This window comes from Bufo bufo, chromosome 1, assembly GCF_905171765.1.
Source record: "Bufo bufo chromosome 1, aBufBuf1.1, whole genome shotgun sequence".
NCBI lineage: Eukaryota > Metazoa > Chordata > Amphibia > Anura > Bufonidae > Bufo > Bufo bufo.
The window spans coordinates 681,736-705,357 of record NC_053389.1 but is presented as its reverse complement, the minus strand read 5'-3'; the positions used below and the strand labels follow the sequence as shown (position 1 = coordinate 705,357).

Sequence of the window (23,622 nt, the reverse complement as noted above, 5' to 3'; positions counted from 1 at the left end):
ACGCTAGTGTGAAAGTAGCCTTAGCTGTTCTAAGAAAGTTTTATATTTTTTCCTAAAATTTCACTTTGGAAATTCACTTTCTCAAACTTCAGCATTAACTCTGTCAAGTTAAATCTTTTGGATACTATCCCCTTCTGTTTCTTATTATCACACATTTATCTGCTGCAGATAATTGTCATTGTTTTCACAATAACGGACTAAGTTATCTACAAGAGAGAACTTTTTTTTTAATTAATAATTTTTTCTTCAAATAATTACCAAAGAAAAACAAATACACAGCGCTGAGAATGCGAAAATAGGTCAAAAACACATAAGAATAAGGACAACTTAAATACATATGCCATCGATTTTACTATAATTTCCGCATTAACATAAATGATAGCGTTAAATCCAACACTGTATAAACAAGTTTAATACCTTTACACCTCACTATTCCCCCTCTTAACCCTTAGCTGCTGTCGCTGGTAGCTCGGACCCCGCACCTCACCCCCCGACCCGTCCGCCTCAATTTACCACACTTCTGCGAACGCGCATTGTTCACCTGCTTCGCCTCTCAACCTCCTTGTACAGCTTTATTTGGGACATAATCCGATGCCACTCCTCAAATACTGGGGAAATGGGAGAACCCCATCTCTTGACTATCAGAACCTTTGCTATCAAACAACCCCTCAACCAATCCAATCGATAATCAAAAGGGTTAGGATTTTCAGGTACGGTACAGACCAAAAGTTTGGACACCCCTTCTCATTCAAAGAGTTTTCTTTATTTTCATGACTATGAAGGCATCAAAACTATGAATTAACACATGTGGAATTATATACATAACAAACAAGTGTGAAACAACTGAAAATATGTCATTCTAGGTTCTTCAAAGTAGCCACCTTTTGCTTTGATTACTGCTTTGCACACTCTTGGCATTCTCTTGATGAGCTTCAAGAGGTAGTCCCCTGAAATGGTCTTCCAACAGTCTTGAAGGAGTTCCCAGAGATGCCTAGCACTTGTTGGCCCTTTTGCCTTCACTCTGCAGTCCAACTCACCCCAAACCATATCGATTGGGTTCAGGTCCGGTGACTGTGGAGGCCAGGTCATCTGGCGCAGCACCCCATCACTCTCCTTCATGGTCAAATAGCCCTTACTTTCAAAGTTTTCCCAATTTTTCGGCTGACTGACTGACCTTCATTTCTTAAAGTAATGATGGCCACTCGTTTTTCTTTACTTAGCTGCTTTTTTCTTGCCATAATACAAATTCTAACAGTCTATTCAGAGGGACTATCAGCTGTGTATCCACCTGACTTCTCCTCAACGCCACTGATGGTCCCAACCCCATTTATAAGGCAAGAAATCCCACTTATTAAACCTGACAGGGCACACCTGTGAAGTGAAAACCATTTCAGGGGACTACCTCTTGAAGCTCATCAAGAGAATGCCAAGAGTGTACAAAGCAGTAATCAAAGCAAAAGGTGGCTACTTTGAAGAACCTAGAATATGACATATTTTCAGTTGTTTCCCACTTGGTTGTTATGTATATAATTCCACATGTGTTAATTCATAGTTTTGATTCCTTCTGTTTGACTCTACAATTTTCATAGTCATGAAAATAAAGAAAACTCTTTGAATGAGAAGGTGTCCAAACTTTTGGTCTGTACTGTATATGATAGTCCAAGATTACCGAGATCATATCTGGTGCACAAGCTTGGGGAGAATCCGCCTGCATTGCTTTAAATACTTGCTCCCAAAAGCGCTTTATCGCCCTGCATTCCCATAAAAGATGGATGTACCCAACATTGGGTCTGTCGCACTTTTGACAAGGAAAGTCACGACCTCGGTTTTTGAGGAACTTAGCCTGCATTTGTGGTGTATAGTATAGCCTATGTAAAATCTTGAATTGGATCAATCTATAGCTGGCTGCCAATGATGCCTTTTTTACGCTTTTGAAAATTTGTGGCCAGGGGAGAGGGGAGGTTTTTAATTCTTGTTCCCATTTAAATGGGTACAAGAGAGAACTTTATCTCTATACCGAGCACACATGTGGAGATGAATGTGTGCTCCTGGCACAATTTTTTCCCACAAAAAGGCGTATGATAGAATGCTGTTCCTCTTTGGTGTAATTTATAAGTTTCGCAGCCATCTTCACGACAGTGTGACGACTGTAATACTAAACTGCAAGATCAGCCGGTTTGCCAGACTGACTAGTCACATGAAAATCTCAGATATGACCAATTACTACTCCTCCAGCCTTTACTGTTTCAAAAGGAAATTTAAAAGTGCTGAAACTTTTTGAAGACCTCCTATATAAGCATGATATACTTCTAAAATACTTCTCCATCTTAATTGTCCAACATATGCCTTTAGGAGCAAAAATGTGCACTAGCACTATCATTTTTTTAAATAAAATGTATTTATAAATATAAAAAGATATCATTTAAATCCTAAAATATAAAATCAGTAAACTTTAAAATAAATTCGAATGACTAAAATCGATTGACTAAAATGTTGCTTAAATTCTATCCAATTGAGTGCCTGATGTAAAACCCAAAAATATAAGAAAAAAATAAATGTTTTCTTTGAAAAAATGTTTTTTTATTGTAATCACTTATCGTAATTATAGTAGTTTAGCATTAAAATTATTTTGAGTAATTAATTGTTGAAAAATTTTGTTTTTCAGATGCCGGTGGAAATATAATATCAAATACAGGTGGAGTTATAATAATTAAATATTGTTCCTTTTAGATTTTTTTTTTTCTAAGACTTTAATTGGTTTAGGGCCATCATGACTCACAGCTGTATTATCATAGACAAATTCAATGAAAAAGGCTTAAGGTATAAACAGGACCAAAATTAGGTTAGATGGCACCTAGAATTTTTTATGGTGCCACTCCTTTCCTCCTAGATATAAAGAAAAAGGTTTTGGAAGATTTTTTTTTACAGCTGTCTTACCATAAATACTAGGATTAGGATATACTATGTAGCTGAGAGAGTTTTTCTCCATCATATAAAATTAGTGTAAAAGTTAAACATACGGATGTAGCAGGGTTAACACACATGCTTTATGAGACATGTTATCTAAACTAAATGCAGCTAAATGTGTTAAGCAATTGCTTTTCAATGGCTTTTGTTTCAAGATAACGCGATGAGTTAAGAAATTTGAGTTAAGAGTGTGTGTGTTACCCCTGCTACATCTGAAATAGACAATCTTCACAGAGACTTGCCCTATAGAAACCTATGTTTAAGCTATAGCAGATAATCCTCTATATTGTCTGAATTTGTGAATATAAACTCCTCATCACAGTACCAGCGAAGTGCATGCGATTTTAACAAATTTTATAAACGCGCTGTGGGTGAAAAATTATTTGCTGGTCTATCAGGCTCTGTGCTAGCTGTGAAGCACAGAAACCAGTGTGAACGAAGCCACTGATGTGATAGGAGGCATCAGTCCTATCTACAATAGACACACATCCTTTTTATGGTCTTGCAGGGACAGTGTAGGGTTTGTGAAGAAGAGATATTTAGTTAGGTTGATTGAATTCCAACATAGAAAGTCAGGTTTTATCATTAGGGACACCATAGGGTGAGTTAGTTGTATGTCTTACAGCCAGGGCTCCTGCAGCTGTTCACAAGTGCTGTGTATACAGGGTGCTGCACTGCTGTACAGAGATCCCTAAAGAAACAGTACATTAGTTGTTTTTATGTGCTGGATCCATTTTTTTGTTAGAAAATCTGTTACAAAGCTCCTGCAGTTCATAAGTTTATAAGTGTAAAATTAAACTCATTTTAGTATGTGAATTTCAGTTTCTAGTAAGGGTGAAGCCAGGGGACGTTTGTTTTATCAAAAAACCTGTTACAATTTGTGCATTATAGTGATTCAGTTGCAGCATATAGCGTGGTTGAAATTGGGCCTGTATATTTTTGTTGCAATTTATATTTTTTGTTGCAATTTTTTTACTTTTTATGATTGCGATAATCATATTTTAGATCACAGTTTCTTCCAATGCTAGTGCGTGTGTGTGTATAAACATGGACAGGTATTCTCTGCCCTCCTTCCCTCGTAAGGCATACTTTTTGGATCGCTTGTCCAGAACATACCACTGTTTTTATCAATAATACTATGTGTTTATAAACCGGCTGACCCCAATAACAATTTGTGGAACATTTTTACATTTAAAAAAGCATAACAAATCCCACAGTGCAATGTGTCTTTGAACACGCTGTTAGCAACATCAACCATTCATTTACCCATAGCTTTATATGTCAGTGTCACTATGACATTATTTACTACTGTTGAATTTGCATTAAAGGGTTTGGGGGAAGGTGGAGAGAGAAAATGTAAAAAATTGAGAAAGACAACAGAGTAAAAATGGGTCCTGAAAGATCTTAGAGTCAATTGCATTAGTTTTGGTTTGAGTTGAATCGATTTGGTCCCAAATCTAATTTTTTTTTTGCTGATTCGTTAGAATTGGACCTAAAACAAATTTTAAGACATGTACTCATCTCTGATTCAGCCTGATTCTGGTGCACAGCTAGACAGCCTAAGTTTACACCATCTACAGTTAGTCAGAACCTTTGTCTGCTTTATGGTATACAGACCTTTGTTTGTTTTTTGCTATATAATGTCACATGGAGTCACTTCTCAGGAATTTTTACATAGAAAACAAGTGAAATGGGTCAGCCATACAATAAACATTTTAAAGGCCAGAGTTTAAAGGGGGTGGGGGCTCATTTTTGACCAATTACATATACTGTCATATACTGTTTCTCTACAGTATATATGAGTTCACACAATAAAACAGTTAGCTGAAGGGTGTAGAGATAGCTCCTAGGTTACATATTTTAAGCAGGATAGAAACATAAAATGCATTTGAACAGTAAAAATATTTTTACTTGTACAACATTCAACATTTTTGTCTTTCTTTTGTGTATATATGACTAGAAAGCATCTCGCTCCATGACTTCAGCAAATTTTATGGAGTTTTTGTCATATTTCTAAGCAAATTTTCAAAAAACCAAGTTAAACAAAGCAAAATATAATTTAAATAAAGTAACTTTTTGTAAGCCATAAAACCACATGTTTTAGCTTCATGTAGGTAGAAAATAAATCACATAGACTTTAACATATTAAAGTACTGTACGTGTTTGTTTGTTTCTCTCTTTTTGAAGGTGATTTAGTCAAAGGAGTTGCTGAAACAGCTGGAGATCTGACAAATTCATTAGGTAAGTAATTACAGAAGTTTATTTTTGAAGTAGTGTAAGTTGCAGTATCGCTAACAATGAAGTTGTCAATGACTTAATAGTAGCAACAATAGCGTTAACAGTACACTAAAGCTACTTTCACACTTGCATTGTCTTCCAGTATTAAGATTCGGCAGGAAAAAAAAGTTTCCGCTTAGTCCTCATGCATTCTGAATGAAAAAAGATCCATTCAGGAGGCATCAGGATGTCTTATGTTCAGTCAGCAAACTGCATTTTTTTTGTCCAGTCATAAACAAGGTAAAAAATGGATCCGGCTCTGAAAACAATGTAAGTCAATGGTAACGGATCTTCTTATTATGGAGACTAAAAAACTGGATCCGTCACCAATTGACTTTCAATGTATTTAGTGACGGATCCGTTTATTTCCATTTTGATGGAACAGATGCATGCTGACATGTAAAATCAAAACAAATCAGTTTAGTTCCAGCATTTAGGTCCTATGCCGGATCTCAATACCGGAAAAAACAACGCAAGTGTGAAAGTAGCTAGTTGTGACAGTTTAATTTGACATAAAGAGTGGCATGACATTATCAAACGTATAGTGGTAAAAGTAGTAATGGAGACATAGATAAACAGCAGTGACATTAAAGGGGTTGTCCGGGTTTAGAGCTAAACCCAAACATATCCCCATTTTCACCCAGGCAGCCCCCCTCCTTTGCCCTGTGCTCCGATGCTCTCCTTTGCCCTGTGCTAAATCGTGCAGGGCAAAGGCATTTTCTGGAGTCCGGTGAGGAACAGGGCTCTCCATAGGGCTGCCAGGCGGAGGCTTCTGCCTGTCACGGTGGGGACTGAGGGAAACCCCCCACCGTCCAGATGTAACTGTTACTAGGCCAGACAACAATGAGGGGAGCAGGCCACAACCTACAGCCGACCTAATCCTGACCCTGACCGCATGAGCAAACCCTGAAGGTGGGAGGGCTCATGCACTGGAACCTGGATCCTGCTGACCCTGATGGTCCCTGGCATATGGGTCAGTAATAGGAGACAACCGGTTCCTCAGGGACACAGACAAACCGGAGTCTCCAGCTGCCTAGTAACAGGTGGAAAGAAAAATTACCATATGCAGCATCTCGATCGGCAGATATGAACACCGGAAAACTCACTTACCTGCCGCTGCCACTACGACTGGAACCCGAGTACAGGTTCCCACACACCAAACAGGACACCGTACAGACAACACACAAACACAGGTATCCAGCACTCCTGATACTGCCAGGACCCCATGCCACAATGAGCACGGCAGCCCCAGGCAGCACAGCACACAGACTAATGATTAACCCCTCCGGGAAACCAGCCCCTTTATGGAGGTATCAACATACCAGGTGACAAATAGCATACATGCAGGGACCAACACCAACAAAAGCCCAGACATGTAACAACCAACAAAACGCTTAACACACCCAGAACATAAACATACACCACAAATAAAACAAGTGAGGGTAAAGGTACATGGAGGGTACATAAGGGAGGACAATTTATGTTCCATAAGGTGGCCCTCAAAGACTGGTCTGGAACACCAAGGAAAGGAGCAAAGCTCCAACACCAAGCAAAGCTGTAGTACTACTGCACCCAGCCAGCAAGACACAGGTTTATATCAAGCTTGCGGCCACACCCAGGAAACACCTTAATCCCTAATAGCCAGAAGATTAACCCCTTGCACACCAAACAGCAGGGAGGCACACCTTAAAGGGGAAGTGCATGTGCAAACCACAAACTACACGTCGCCCCTAGCAACCAGTCTGCACGGCAACCGCGTCACGGTCAAAAAACAATATGACCATGATACTCCCACCCCTTAAAGCCCCCCAACAGAAAAGGGGAAGCTAGTGAGGAACCCACAAGCAAGGATGGGGGAAGGGGAAAAAAAAAATAAAAAAGTAGCAGAATCAGTGTCAGCGCAAGCGAGTCTACCCAGAACTGCTGCCAACCCCAGGAACAACAAACAGGAACCAGGGCGCCAGCCACCAGCCAGCCAGGAGAGACTGCACTGATCACTGCGTCCACACTCAGACACGGTTCACACCAAGTCGCTGCCAGCATGCATACCACACCAGCATACACCAAAGCCAGTTCAACAAGGAATGCAACCAGCCACCACAAGACAAGCGACAGAACCACTGAGACATGGACAAGGGGAGACATAAACACAAGTGCCGTTTCACACCAACTGCAACACCTGCCACAGAGAACCACACTGTTAACTGTATCTCACACCATATACCCTCCCTCCGGAGGATAAGCATGCGTGCCAGAAAATGGCAGGCGACACATGCTGGGCCCTCTTCCGAAAGCAAAACAGAGATGTCTTTATGGAAAATACTGTCACGGTGGCGAGTGGAGAAAACACCCCACCGTACAGTAGGAACTGTTACTAGGCCAGACAACAATGAAGGGAGCAGGCCACAACCTACAGCCGCCCTAATTCTGACCCTGATCTCCTGAACGCATAAGCAAACCCTGAAGGTGGGAGGGCTCATGTCTATGAGAATCATAACGGATCCATCTGGTTCTCGTTATGCAAGACGGAAAACAAAGTCCTGTCGACAGGACTTTTTTTTCCGTTCTGCATAACGGGAACCAGACGGATCCGTTATGATTCCCATAGACTTCTATTATGACAGATCAAAACGGAATGCCTCTTAAAGGCTTCCGTTTTGACTTCCATCATAATACAAATCTATGGGCAGCATTACGGATCCATCCTGGTTTCCATTATGCAGGACTGGACTCCTGCATAATGGATCCGTTATGCTGCCCATAGACTTGTATTATGAAGGATCAAAACGGAATGCCTCTTAAAGGCTTCCGTTTTGACTTCCGTCTTATAGATTTTGTTATTTTCCGCTATAACAATGTTATAAAGGAAAGCCATAACAGATTACATAACGCTGATGTGAACCCACCCTTTCCATGTTTATTTTGCAAATTTTTTAGAAGTCAAAATATATTTGAAATATAAAATGCTATTACTAGTAATTGAATGTATTTAAGAAAAAAATAATAACAATTAAAATATATAAATATATATAAATTAAATTATATTTCTTTAATATGCTAAATGATATTATATATTTTTTTTGCTATCTGGCCATTAGTTGGTGGAGAAAAACCAGGATTAATACCAAGTATATTAGGTGGGTAGAGATTGGATACAATTTTTAATTTAAATATTAAAATTTTTAATTTATCTTTGTTCTTTGATTGTAACTTAATTGTTTTAAACACTTTATAAAGCTTTTTTTAGGCTACTTTCACACTTGCGTTAGGAGCGGATCCGTCTGGTGTCTGCACAGACGGATCCGCTCCTATAATGCAAACGCTTGCATCCGTTCAGAACGGATCCGTTTGCATAACTGTTTATTTCAGATCTGATTTTCACTTTGGAAAACTCAGATCCGACAGTATATTCTAAACACAGAAGCGTTCCCATGGTGATGGGGACGCTTCAAGTTAGAATATACTGAGAACTGTGTAGATGCTGCCAGGCAGCAGGGGGCAGACCCCCCCTCCTGTATTTAACTTATTGGTGGCCAGTGCGGCCCCCCCCCCCCCCCCAGTATTAATTGTAACCAGTGCGGCCCCACTCCCTCTATATTCATCGGTGGCTAGTGCGGATTCCGAGTATTAAATATGACCAGTGCGGCCTCCCCCTCCCTAGTATTAAATATGACCAGTGCGGCCTCCCCCTCCCTAGTATTAAATATGACCAGTGCGGCCTCCCCCTCCCTCCCTCCCCAGTATTAAATATGACCAGTGCGGCCTCCCCCACCCTCCCTCCCCAGTATTAAATATGACCAGTGCGGCCTCCCCCTCCCTCTATATTCATTGGTGGCCCGGCCAGTGCGGATTCCAAGTATTGTGACCAGTGCGCCCTCCCCTCTCCCCCCCCCTAATTAAAATCACCCCCCCCCCCACATCATTGGTGGCAGCGGAGAGTACCGATCGGAGTCCCAGTTTAAATCGCTGGGGCTCCGATCGGTTACCATGGCAGCCAAGACGCTATTGCAGTCTTGGCTGCCATGGTTACTTAGCAACAAATAGCAGCATTATGCTTACCTGAAGAGCTGCGATGTATGTGTCCGGCCGGGAGCTCCTCCTACTGGTAAGTGAAAGGTCTGTGCGGCGCATTGAGACTAGGACTCCGATCGGTACTCTCCGCTGCCACCAATGATGGGGGGGGTGATTTTAATTAGGGGGGGGGGAGGGGAGGCCGCACTGGTTACAATACTTGGAATCCGCACTGGCCGGGCCACCAATGAATATAGAGGGAGGGGGAGGCCGCACTGGTCATATTTAATACTGGGGAGGGAGGGAAGGGGAGGCCGCACTGGTCATATTTAATACTGGGAATCCGCACTGGCCACCGATGAATATAGAGGGATTGGGGCCGCACTGGTTACAATTAATACTGGGGAGGGAGGGGGGGCCCGCACTGGCCACCAATAAGTTAAATACAGGAGGGGGGGGGGGTCTGCCCCCTGCTGCCTGGAAGCATCTGCCAGGCAGTAGGGGGCAGTCATGTACACAGTTCTCAGTATATTCTAACTTGAAGCGTCCCCATCACCATTGTGTTTAGAATATACTGTCGGATCTGAGTTTCACGATGTAACTCAAATCCGATGGTATATTCTAACATAGAGGCGTTCCCATGGTGATGGGGACGCTTCAAGTTAAAATATACCATCGGATTGGAGAAAACTCCGATCTGATGGTATATTAATAGGGACTCCTGACTTTACATTGAAAGTCAATGGGGGACGGATCCGTTTGAAATTGCACCATATTGTGTCAACGTCAAACGGATCCGTCCCCATTGACTTGCATTGTAAGTCTGAACGGATCTGTTTGGCTCCGCACGGCCAGGCGGACACGAAAACGCTGCAAGCTGCGTTCGGGTGTCCGCCTGCTGAGCGGAGCGGAAGCCAAACGGTGCCAAACTGATGCATTCTGAGCGGATCCGCATCCACTCAGAATGCATTGAGGCAGTACGGATCCGTTCGGGGCCGCTTGTGAGAGCCTTCAAACGGAACTCACAAGCGGAGCCCCGAACGCTAGTGTGAAAGTAGCCTTAGCTGTTCTAAGAAAGTTTTATATTTTTTCCTAAAATTTCACTTTGGAAATTCACTTTCTCAAACTTCAGCATTAACTCTGTCAAGTTAAATCTTTTGGATACTATCCCCTTCTGTTTCTTATTATCACACATTTATCTGCTGCAGATAATTGTCATTGTTTTCACAATAACGGACTAAGTTATCTACAAGAGAGAACTTTTTTTTTAATTAATAATTTTTTCTTCAAATAATTACCAAAGAAAAACAAATACACAGCGCTGAGAATGCGAAAATAGGTCAAAAACACATAAGAATAAGGACAACTTAAATACATATGCCATCGATTTTACTATAATTTCCGCATTAACATAAATGATAGCGTTAAATCCAACACTGTATAAACAAGTTTAATACCTTTACACCTCACTATTCCCCCTCTTAACCCTTAGCTGCTGTCGCTGGTAGCTCGGACCCCGCACCTCACCCCCCGACCCGTCCGCCTCAATTTACCACACTTCTGCGAACGCGCATTGTTCACCTGCTTCGCCTCTCAACCTCCTTGTACAGCTTTATTTGGGACATAATCCGATGCCACTCCTCAAATACTGGGGAAATGGGAGAACCCCATCTCTTGACTATCAGAACCTTTGCTATCAAACAACCCCTCAACCAATCCAATCGATAATCAAAAGGGTTAGGATTTTCAGGTACGGTACAGACCAAAAGTTTGGACACCCCTTCTCATTCAAAGAGTTTTCTTTATTTTCATGACTATGAAGGCATCAAAACTATGAATTAACACATGTGGAATTATATACATAACAAACAAGTGTGAAACAACTGAAAATATGTCATTCTAGGTTCTTCAAAGTAGCCACCTTTTGCTTTGATTACTGCTTTGCACACTCTTGGCATTCTCTTGATGAGCTTCAAGAGGTAGTCCCCTGAAATGGTCTTCCAACAGTCTTGAAGGAGTTCCCAGAGATGCCTAGCACTTGTTGGCCCTTTTGCCTTCACTCTGCAGTCCAACTCACCCCAAACCATATCGATTGGGTTCAGGTCCGGTGACTGTGGAGGCCAGGTCATCTGGCGCAGCACCCCATCACTCTCCTTCATGGTCAAATAGCCCTTACTTTCAAAGTTTTCCCAATTTTTCGGCTGACTGACTGACCTTCATTTCTTAAAGTAATGATGGCCACTCGTTTTTCTTTACTTAGCTGCTTTTTTCTTGCCATAATACAAATTCTAACAGTCTATTCAGAGGGACTATCAGCTGTGTATCCACCTGACTTCTCCTCAACGCCACTGATGGTCCCAACCCCATTTATAAGGCAAGAAATCCCACTTATTAAACCTGACAGGGCACACCTGTGAAGTGAAAACCATTTCAGGGGACTACCTCTTGAAGCTCATCAAGAGAATGCCAAGAGTGTACAAAGCAGTAATCAAAGCAAAAGGTGGCTACTTTGAAGAACCTAGAATATGACATATTTTCAGTTGTTTCCCACTTGGTTGTTATGTATATAATTCCACATGTGTTAATTCATAGTTTTGATTCCTTCTGTTTGACTCTACAATTTTCATAGTCATGAAAATAAAGAAAACTCTTTGAATGAGAAGGTGTCCAAACTTTTGGTCTGTACTGTATATGATAGTCCAAGATTACCGAGATCATATCTGGTGCACAAGCTTGGGGAGAATCCGCCTGCATTGCTTTAAATACTTGCTCCCAAAAGCGCTTTATCGCCCTGCATTCCCATAAAAGATGGATGTACCCAACATTGGGTCTGTCGCACTTTTGACAAGGAAAGTCACGACCTCGGTTTTTGAGGAACTTAGCCTGCATTTGTGGTGTATAGTATAGCCTATGTAAAATCTTGAATTGGATCAATCTATAGCTGGCTGCCAATGATGCCTTTTTTACGCTTTTGAAAATTTGTGGCCAGGGGAGAGGGGAGGTTTTTAATTCTTGTTCCCATTTAAATGGGTACAAGAGAGAACTTTATCTCTATACCGAGCACACATGTGGAGATGAATGTGTGCTCCTGGCACAATTTTTTTCCACAAAAAGGCGTATGATAGAATGCTGTTCCTCTTTGGTGTAATTCATAAGTTTTGCAGCCATCTTCACGATAGTGTGACGACTGTAATACTAAACTGCAAGATCAGCCGGTTTGCCAGACTGACTAGTCACATGAAAATCTCAGATATGACCAATTACTACTCCTCCAGCCTTTACTGTTTCAAAAGGAAATTTAAAAGTGCTGAAACTTTTTGAAGACCTCCTATATAAGCATGATATACTTCTAAAATACTTCTCCATCTTAATTGTCCAACGTATGCCTTTAGGAGCAAAAATTTGCACTAGCACTATCATTTTTTAAAATAAAATGTATTTATAATATAAAAAGATATCATTTAAATCCTAAAATATAAAATCAGTAAACTTTAAAATAAATTCGAATGACTAAAATCGATTGACTAAAATGTTGCTTAAATTCTATTCAATGGAGTGCCTGATGTAAAACCCAAAAATATAAGAAAAAAATAAATGTTTTCTTTGAAAAAATGTTTTTTTATTGTAATCACTTATCGTAATTATAGTAGTTTAGCATTAAAATTATTTTGAGTAATTAATTGTTGAAAAATTTTGTTTTTCAGATGCCAGTGGAAATATAATATCAAATACAGGTGGAGTTATAATAATTAAATATTGTTCCTTTTAGATTTTTTTTTTTCTAAGACTTTAATTGGTTTAGGGCCATCATGACTCACAGCTGTATTATCATAGACAAATTCAATGAAAAAGGCTTAAGGTATAAACAGGACCAAAATTAGGTTAGATGGCACCTAGAATTTTTTATGGTGCCCCTCCTTTCCTCCTAGATATAAAGAAAAAGGTTTTGGAAGATTTTTTTTTACAGCTGTCTTACCATAAATACTAGGATTAGGATATACTATGTAGCTGAGAGAGTTTTTCTCCATCATATAAAATTAGTGTAAAAGTTAAACATACGGATGTAGCAGGGTTAACACACATGCTTTATGAGACATGTTATCTAAACTAAATGCAGCTAAATGTGTTAAGCAATTGCTTTTCAATGGCTTTTGTTTCAAGATAACGCGATGAGTTAAGAAATTTGAGTTAAGAGTGTGTGTGTTACCCCTGCTACATCTGAAATAGACAATCTTCACAGAGACTTGCCCTATAGAAACCTATGTTTAAGCTATAGCAGATAATCCTCTATATTGTCTGAATTTGTGAGTATAAACTCCTCATCACAGTACCAGCGAAGTGCATGCGATTTTAACAAATTTTATAAACGCGCTGTGGGGGAAAAATTATTTGCTGGTCTATCAGGCTCTATGCTAGCTGTGAAGCACAGAAACCAGTGTGAACGAAGCCACTGATGTGATAGGAGGCATCAGTCCTATCTACAATAGACACACATCCTTTTTATGGTCTTGCAGGGACAGTGTAGGGTTTGTGAAGAAGAGATATTTAGTTAGGTTGATTGAATTCCAACATAGAAAGTCAGGTTTTATCATTAGGGACACCATAGGGTGAGTTAGTTGTATGTCTTACAGCCAGGGCTCCTGCAGCTGTTCACAAGTGCTGTGTATACAGGGTGCTGCACAGAGATCCCTAAAGAAACAGTACATTAGTTGTTTTTATGTGCTGGATCCATTTTTTTGTTAGAAAATCTGTTACAAAGCTCCTGCAGTTCATAAGTTTATATGTGTAAAATTAAACTCATTTTAGTATGTGAATTTCAGTTTCTAGTAAGGGTGAAGCCAGGGGACGTTTGTTTTATCAAAAAACCTGTTAAGATTTGTGCATTATAGTGATTCAGTTGCAGCATATAGCGTGGTTGAAATTGGGCCTGTATATTTTTGTTGCAATTTATATTTTTTGTTGCAATTTTTTTACTTTTTATGATTGCGATAATCATATTTTAGATCACAGTTTCTTCCAATGCTAGTGCGTGTGTGTGTATAAACATGGACAGGTATTCTCTGCCCTCCTTCCCTCGTAAGGCATACTTTTTGGATCGCTTGTCCAGAACATACCACTGTTTTTATCAATAATACTATGTGTTTAAAAACCGGCTGACCCCAATAACAATTTTTGGAACATTTTTACATTTAAAAAAGCATAACAAATCCCACAGTGCAATGTGTCTTTGAACACGCTGTTAGCAACATCAACCATGCATTTACCCATAGCTTTATATGTCAGTGTCACTATGACATTATTTACAACTGTTGAATTTGCATTAAAGGGTTTGGGGGAAGGTGGAGAGAGAAAATGTAAAAAATTGAGAAAGACAACAGAGTAAAAATGGGTCCTGAAAGATCTAAGAGTCAATTGCATTAGTTTTGGTTTGAGTTGAATCGATTTGGTCCCAAATCTAATTTTTTTTTTGCTGATTCGTTAGAATTGGTCCTAAAACAAATTTTAAGACATGCACTCATCTCTGATTCAGCCTGATTCTGGTGCACAGCTAGACAGCCTAAGTTTACACCATCTACAGTTAGTCAGAACCTTTGTCTGCTTTATGGTATACAGACCTTTGTTTGTTTTTTGCTATATAATGTCACATGGAGTCACTTCTCAGGAATTTTTACATAGAAAACAAGTGAAATGGGTCAGCCATACAATAAACATTTTAAAGGCCAGAGTTTAAAGGGGGTGGGGGCTCATTTTTGACCAATTACATATACTGTCATATACTGTTTCTCTACAGTATATATGAGTTCACACAATAAAACAGTTAGCTGAAGGGTGTAGAGATAGCTCCTAGGTTACATATTTTAAGCAGGATAGAAACATAAAATGCATTTGAACAGTAAAAATATTTTTACTTGTACAACATTCAACATTTTTGTCTTTCTTTTGTGTATATATGACTAGAAAGCATCTCGCTCCATGACTTCAGCAAATTTTATGGAGTTTTTGTCATATTTCTAAGCAAATTTTCAAAAAACCAAGTTAAACAAAGCAAAATATAATTTAAATAAAGTAACTTTTTGTAAGCCATAAAACCACATGTTTTAGCTTCATGTAGGTAGAAAATAAATCACATAGACTTTAACATATTAAAGTACTGTACGTGTTTGTTTGTTTCTCTCTTTTTGAAGGTGATTTAGTCAAAGGAGTTGCTGAAACAGCTGGAGATCTGACAAATTCATTAGGTAAGTAATTACAGAAGTTTATTTTTGAAGTAGTGTAAGTTGCAGTATCGCTAACAATGAAGTTGTCAATGACTTAATAGTAGCAACAATAGCGTTAACAGTACACTAAAGCTACTTTCACACTTGCATTGTCTTCCAGTATTAAGATTCGGCAGGAAAAAAAAGTTTCCGCTTAGTCCTCATGCATTCTGAATGAAAAAAGATCCATTCAGGAGGCATCAGGATGTCTTATGTTCAGTCAGCAAACTGCATTTTTTTTGTCCAGTCATAAACAAGGTAAAAAATGGATCCGGCTCTGAAAACAATGTAAGTCAATGGTAACGGATCTTCTTATTATGGAGACTAAAAAACTGGATCCGTCACCAATTGACTTTCAATGTATTTAGTGACGGATCCGTTTATTTCCATTTTGATGGAACAGATGCATGCTGACATGTAAAATCAAAACAAATCAGTTTAGTTCCAGCATTTAGGTCCTATGCCGGATCTCAATACCGGAAAAAACAACGCAAGTGTGAAAGTAGCTAGTTGTGACAGTTTAATTTGACATAAAGAGTGGCATGACATTATCAAACGTATAGTGGTAAAAGTAGTAATGGAGACATAGATAAACAGCAGTGACATTAAAGGGGTTGTCCGGGTTTAGAGCTAAACCCAAACATATCCCCATTTTCACCCAGGCAGCCCCCCTCCTTTGCCCTGTGCTCCGATGCTCTCCTTTGCCCTGTGCTAAATCGTGCAGGGCAAAGGCATTTTCTGGAGTCCGGTGAGGAACAGGGCTCTCCATAGGGCTGCCAGGCGGAGGCTTCTGCCTGTCACGGTGGGGACTGAGGGAAACCCCCCACCGTCCAGATGTAACTGTTACTAGGCCAGACAACAATGAGGGGAGCAGGCCACAACCTACAGCCGACCTAATCCTGACCCTGACCGCATGAGCAAACCCTGAAGGTGGGAGGGCTCATGCACTGGAACCTGGATCCTGCTGACCCTGATGGTCCCTGGCATATGGGTCAGTAATAGGAGACAACCGGTTCCTCAGGGACACAGACAAACCGGAGTCTCCAGCTGCCTAGTAACAGGTGGAAAGAAAAATTACCATATGCAGCATCTCGATCGGCAGATATGAACACCGGAAAACTCACTTACCTGCCGCTGCCACTACGACTGGAACCCGAGTACAGGTTCCCACACACCAAACAGGACACCGTACAGACAACACACAAACACAGGTATCCAGCACTCCTGATACTGCCAGGACCCCATGCCACAATGAGCACGGCAGCCCCAGGCAGCACAGCACACAGACTAATGATTAACCCCTCCGGGAAACCAGCCCCTTTATGGAGGTATCAACATACCAGGTGACAAATAGCATACATGCAGGGACCAACACCAACAAAAGCCCAGACATGTAACAACCAACAAAACGCTTAACACACCCAGAACATAAACATACACCACAAATAAAACAAGTGAGGGTAAAGGTACATGGAGGGTACATAAGGGAGGACAATTTATGTTCCATAAGGTGGCCCTCAAAGACTGGTCTGGAACACCAAGGAAAGGAGCAAAGCTCCAACACCAAGCAAAGCTGTAGTACTACTGCACCCAGCCAGCAAGACACAGGTTTATATCAAGCTTGCGGCCACACCCAGGAAACACCTTAATCCCTAATAGCCAGAAGATTAACCCCTTGCACACCAAACAGCAGGGAGGCACACCTTAAAGGGGAAGTGCATGTGCAAACCACAAACTACACGTCGCCCCTAGCAACCAGTCTGCACGGCAACCGCGTCACGGTCAAAAAACAATATGACCATGATACTCCCACCCCTTAAAGCCCCCCAACAGAAAAGGGGAAGCTAGTGAGGAACCCACAAGCAGGGATGGGGGAAGGGGAAAAAAAAAGTAAAAAAGTAGCAGAATCAGTGTCAGCGCAAGCGAGTCTACCCAGAACTGCTGCCAACCCCAGGAACAACAAACAGGAACCAGGGCGCCAGCCACCAGCCAGCCAGGAGAGACTGCACTGATCACTGCGTCCACACTCAGACACGGTTCACACCAAGTCGCTGCCAGCATGCATACCACACCAGCATACACCAAAGCCAGTTCAACAAGGAATGCAACCAGCCACCACAAGACAAGCGACAGAACCACTGAGACATGGACAAGGGGAGACATAAACACAAGTGCCGTTTCACACCAACTGCAACACCTGCCACAGAGAACCACACTGTTAACTGTATCTCACACCATATACCCTCCCTCCGGAGGATAAGCATGCGTGCCAGAAAATGGCAGGCGACACATGCTGGGCCCTCTTCCGAAAGCAAAACAGAGATGTCTTTATGGAAAATACTGTCACGGTGGCGAGTGGAGAAAACACCCCACCGTACAGTAGGAACTGTTACTAGGCCAGACAACAATGAAGGGAGCAGGCCACAACCTACAGCCGCCCTAATTCTGACCCTGATCTCCTGAACGCATAAGCAAACCCTGAAGGTGGGAGGGCTCATGTCTATGAGAATCATAACGGATCCATCTGGTTCTCGTTATGCAAGACGGAAAACAAAGTCCTGTCGACAGGACTTTTTTGTCCGTTCTGCATAACGGGAACCAGACGGATCCGTTATGATTCCCATAGACTTCTATTATGACAGATCAAAACGGAATTCCTCTTAAAGGCTTCCGTTTTGACTTCCATCATAATACAAATCTATGGGCAGCATTACGGATCCATCCTGGTTTCCATTATGCAGGACTGGACTCCTGCATAATGGATCCGTTATGCTGCCCATAGACTTGTATTATGAAGGATCAAAACGGAATGCCTCTTAAAGGCTTCCGTTTTGACTTCCGTCTTATAGATTTTGTTATTTTCCGCTATAACAATGTTATAAAGGAAAGCCATAACAGATTACATAACGCTGATGTGAACCCACCCTTTCCATGTTTATTTTGCAAATTTTTTAGAAGTCTAAATATATTTGAAATATAAAATGCTATTACTAGTAATTGAATGTATTTAAGAAAAAAATAATAACAATTAAAATATATAAATATATATAAATTAAATTATATTTCTTTAATATGCTAAATGATATTATATATTTTTTTTGCTATCTGGCCATTAGTTGGTGGAGAAAAACCAGGATTAATACCAAGTATATTAGGTGGGTAGAGATTGGATACAATTTTTAATTTAAATATTAAAATTTTTAATTTATCTTTGTTCTTTGATTGTAACTTAATTGTTTTAAACACTTTATAAAGCTTTTTTTAGGCTACTTTCACACTTGCGTTAGGAGCGGATCCGTCTGGTGTCTGCACAGACGGATCCGCTCCTATAATGCAAACGCTTGCATCCGTTCAGAACGGATCCGTTTGCATAACTGTTTATTTCAGATCTGATTTTCACTTTGGAAAACTCAGATCCGACAGTATATTCTAAACACAGAAGCGTTCCCATGGTGATGGGGACGCTTCAAGTTAGAATATACTGAGAACTGTGTAGATGCTGCCAGGCAGCAGGGGGCAGACCCCCCCTCCTGTATTTAACTTATTGGTGGCCAGTGCGGCCCCCCCTCCCTCCCCAGTATTAATTGTAACCAGTGCGGCCCCACTCCCTCTATATTCATCGGTGGCTAGTGCGGATTCCGAGTATTAAATATGACCAGTGCGGCCTCCCCCTCCCTAGTATTAAATATGACCAGTGCGGCCTCCCCCTCCCTAGTATTAAATATGACCAGTGCGGCCTCCCCCTCCCTCCCTCCCCAGTATTAAATATGACCAGTGCGGCCTCCCCCACCCTCCCTCCCCAGTATTAAATATGACCAGTGCGGCCTCCCCCTCCCTCTATATTCATTGGTGGCCCGGCCAGTGCGGATTCCAAGTATTGTGACCAGTGCGCCCTCCCCTCTCCCCCCCCCTAATTAAAATCACCCCCCCCCCCCACATCATTGGTGGCAGCGGAGAGTACCGATCGGAGTCCCAGTTTAAATCGCTGGGGCTCCGATCGGTTACCATGGCAGCCAAGACGCTATTGCAGTCTTGGCTGCCATGGTTACTTAGCAACAAATAGCAGCATTATGCTTACCTGAAGAGCTGCGATGTATGTGTCCGGCCGGGAGCTCCTCCTACTGGTAAGTGAAAGGTCTGTGCGGCGCATTGAGACTAGGACTCCGATCGGTACTCTCCGCTGCCACCAATGATGGGGGGGGTGATTTTAATTAGGGGGGGGGGGAGGGGAGGCCGCACTGGTTACAATACTTGGAATCCGCACTGGCCGGGCCACCAATGAATATAGAGGGAGGGGGAGGCCGCACTGGTCATATTTAATACTGGGGAGGGAGGGAAGGGGAGGCCGCACTGGTCATATTTAATACTGGGAATCCGCACTGGCCACCGATGAATATAGAGGGATTGGGGCCGCACTGGTTACAATTAATACTGGGGAGGGAGGGGGGGCCCGCACTGGCCACCAATAAGTTAAATACAGGAGGGGGGGGGGTCTGCCCCCTGCTGCCTGGAAGCATCTGCCAGGCAGTAGGGGGCAGTCATGTACACAGTTCTCAGTATATTCTAACTTGAAGCGTCCCCATCACCATTGTGTTTAGAATATACTGTCGGATCTGAGTTTCACGATGTAACTCAAATCCGATGGTATATTCTAACATAGAGGCGTTCCCATGGTGATGGGGACGCTTCAAGTTAAAATATACCATCGGATTGGAGAAAACTCCGATCTGATGGTATATTAATAGGGACTCCTGACTTTACATTGAAAGTCAATGGGGGACGGATCCGTTTGAAATTGCACCATATTGTGTCAACGTCAAACGGATCCGTCCCCATTGACTTGCATTGTAAGTCTGAACGGATCTGTTTGGCTCCGCACGGCCAGGCGGACACGAAAACGCTGCAAGCTGCGTTCGGGTGTCCGCCTGCTGAGCGGAGCGGAAGCCAAACGGTGCCAAACTGATGCATTCTGAGCGGATCCGCATCCACTCAGAATGCATTGAGGCAGTACGGATCCGTTCGGGGCCGCTTGTGAGAGCCTTCAAACGGAACTCACAAGCGGAGCCCCGAACGCTAGTGTGAAAGTAGCCTTAGCTGTTCTAAGAAAGTTTTATATTTTTTCCTAAAATTTCACTTTGGAAATTCACTTTCTCAAACTTCAGCATTAACTCTGTCAAGTTAAATCTTTTGGATACTATCCCCTTCTGTTTCTTATCATCACACATTTATCTGCTGCAGATAATTGTCATTGTTTTCACAATAACGGACTAAGTTATCTACAAGAGAGAACTTTTTTTTTAATTAATAATTTTTTCTTCAAATAATTACCAAAGAAAAACAAATACACAGCGCTGAGAATGCGAAAATAGGTCAAAAACACATAAGAATAAGGACAACTTAAATACATATGCCATCGATTTTACTATAATTTCCGCATTAACATAAATGATAGCGTTAAATCCAACACTGTATAAACAAGTTTAATACCTTTACACCTCACTATTCCCCCTCTTAACCCTTAGCTGCTGTCGCTGGTAGCTCGGACCCCGCACCTCACCCCCCGACCCGTCCGCCTCAATTTACCACACTTCTGCGAACGCGCATTGTTCACCTGCTTCGCCTCTCAACCTCCTTGTACAGCTTTATTTGGGACATAATCCGATGCCACTCCTCAAATACTGGGGAAATGGGAGAACCCCATCTCTTGACTATCAGAACCTTTGCTATCAAACAACCCCTCAACCAATCCAATCGATAATCAAAAGGGTTAGGATTTTCAGGTACGGTACAGACCAAAAGTTTGGACACCCCTTCTCATTCAAAGAGTTTTCTTTATTTTCATGACTATGAAGGCATCAAAACTATGAATTAACACATGTGGAATTATATACATAACAAACAAGTGTGAAACAACTGAAAATATGTCATTCTAGGTTCTTCAAAGTAGCCACCTTTTGCTTTGATTACTGCTTTGCACACTCTTGGCATTCTCTTGATGAGCTTCAAGAGGTAGTCCCCTGAAATGGTCTTCCAACAGTCTTGAAGGAGTTCCCAGAGATGCCTAGCACTTGTTGGCCCTTTTGCCTTCACTCTGCAGTCCAACTCACCCCAAACCATATCGATTGGGTTCAGGTCCGGTGACTGTGGAGGCCAGGTCATCTGGCGCAGCACCCCATCACTCTCCTTCATGGTCAAATAGCCCTTACTTTCAAAGTTTTCCCAATTTTTCGGCTGACTGACTGACCTTCATTTCTTAAAGTAATGATGGCCACTCGTTTTTCTTTACTTAGCTGCTTTTTTCTTGCCATAATACAAATTCTAACAGTCTATTCAGTAGGACTATCAGCTGTGTATCCACCTGACTTCTCCTCAACGCCACTGATGGTCCCAACCCCATTTATAAGGCAAGAAATCCCACTTATTAAACCTGACAGGGCACACCTGTGAAGTGAAAACCATTTCAGGGGACTACCTCTTGAAGCTCATCAAGAGAATGCCAAGAGTGTACAAAGCAGTAATCAAAGCAAAAGGTGGCTACTTTGAAGAACCTAGAATATGACATATTTTCAGTTGTTTCCCACTTGGTTGTTATGTATATAATTCCACATGTGTTAATTCATAGTTTTGATTCCTTCTGTTTGACTCTACAATTTTCATAGTCATGAAAATAAAGAAAACTCTTTGAATGAGAAGGTGTCCAAACTTTTGGTCTGTACTGTATATGATAGTCCAAGATTACCGAGATCATATCTGGTGCACAAGCTTGGGGAGAATCCGCCTGCATTGCTTTAAATACTTGCTCCCAAAAGCGCTTTATCGCCCTGCATTCCCATAAAAGATGGATGTACCCAACATTGGGTCTGTCGCACTTTTGACAAGGAAAGTCACGACCTCGGTTTTTGAGGAACTTAGCCTGCATTTGTGGTGTATAGTATAGCCTATGTAAAATCTTGAATTGGATCAATCTATAGCTGGCTGCCAATGATGCCTTTTTTACGCTTTTGAAAATTTGTGGCCAGGGGAGAGGGGAGGTTTTTAATTCTTGTTCCCATTTAAATGGGTACAAGAGAGAACTTTATCTCTATACCGAGCACACATGTGGAGATGAATGTGTGCTCCTGGCACAATTTTTTTCCACAAAAAGGCGTATGATAGAATGCTGTTCCTCTTTGGTGTAATTCATAAGTTTTGCAGCCATCTTCACGATAGTGTGACGACTGTAATACTAAACTGCAAGATCAGCCGGTTTGCCAGACTGACTAGTCACATGAAAATCTCAGATATGACCAATTACTACTCCTCCAGCCTTTACTGTTTCAAAAGGAAATTTAAAAGTGCTGAAACTTTTTGAAGACCTCCTATATAAGCATGATATACTTCTAAAATACTTCTCCATCTTAATTGTCCAACGTATGCCTTTAGGAGCAAAAATTTGCACTAGCACTATCATTTTTTAAAATAAAATGTATTTATAAATATAAAAAGATATCATTTAAAATCCTAAAATATAAAATCAGTAAACTTAAAAATAAATTCGAATGACTATAAATCGATTGACTAAAATGTTGCTTAAATTCTATTCAATGGAGTGCCTGATGTAAAACCCAAAAATATAAGAAAAAATAAATGTTTTCTTTGAAAAAATGTTTTTTTTATTGTAATCACTTATCGTAATTATAGTAGTTTAGCATTAAAATTATTTTGAGTAATTAATTGTTGAAAAATTTTGTTTTTCAGATGCCGTGGAAATATAATATCAAATACAGGTGGAGTTATAATAATTAAATATTGTTCCTTTTAGATTTTTTTTTTTCTAAGACTTTAATTGGTTTAGGGCCATCATGACTCACAGCTGTATTATCATAGACAAATTCAATGAAAAAGGCTTAAGGTATAAACAGGACCAAAATTAGGTTAGATGGCACCTAGAATTTTTTATGGTGCCACTCCTTTCCTCCTAGATATAAAGAAAAAGGTTTTGGAAGATTTTTTTTTACAGCTGTCTTACCATAAATACTAGGATTAGGATATACTATGTAGCTGAGAGAGTTTTTCTCCATCATATAAAATTAGTGTAAAAGTTAAACATACGGATGTAGCAGGGTTAACA

General features: G+C 41.0%; 1 protein-coding gene and 1 long non-coding RNA gene across 2 annotated transcripts in view; one reads left to right on the top strand and one right to left on the bottom strand.

Moving 5' to 3' along the window:
• LOC120986745 (carcinoembryonic antigen-related cell adhesion molecule 7-like) overlaps positions 1-23,622 on the bottom strand; it is a 986,637-nt gene that overhangs the window by 478,650 nt on the left and 484,365 nt on the right. The gene's annotated exons all lie outside the window — the stretch shown is intronic.
• Positions 2,664-18,672, top strand: LOC120986751. The gene is made up of 6 exons (XR_005775791.1): positions 2,664-2,695; positions 5,155-5,208; positions 8,343-8,381; positions 12,960-12,989; positions 15,441-15,494; positions 18,629-18,672. It is a non-coding gene; the product is annotated as an uncharacterized LOC120986751 (long non-coding RNA).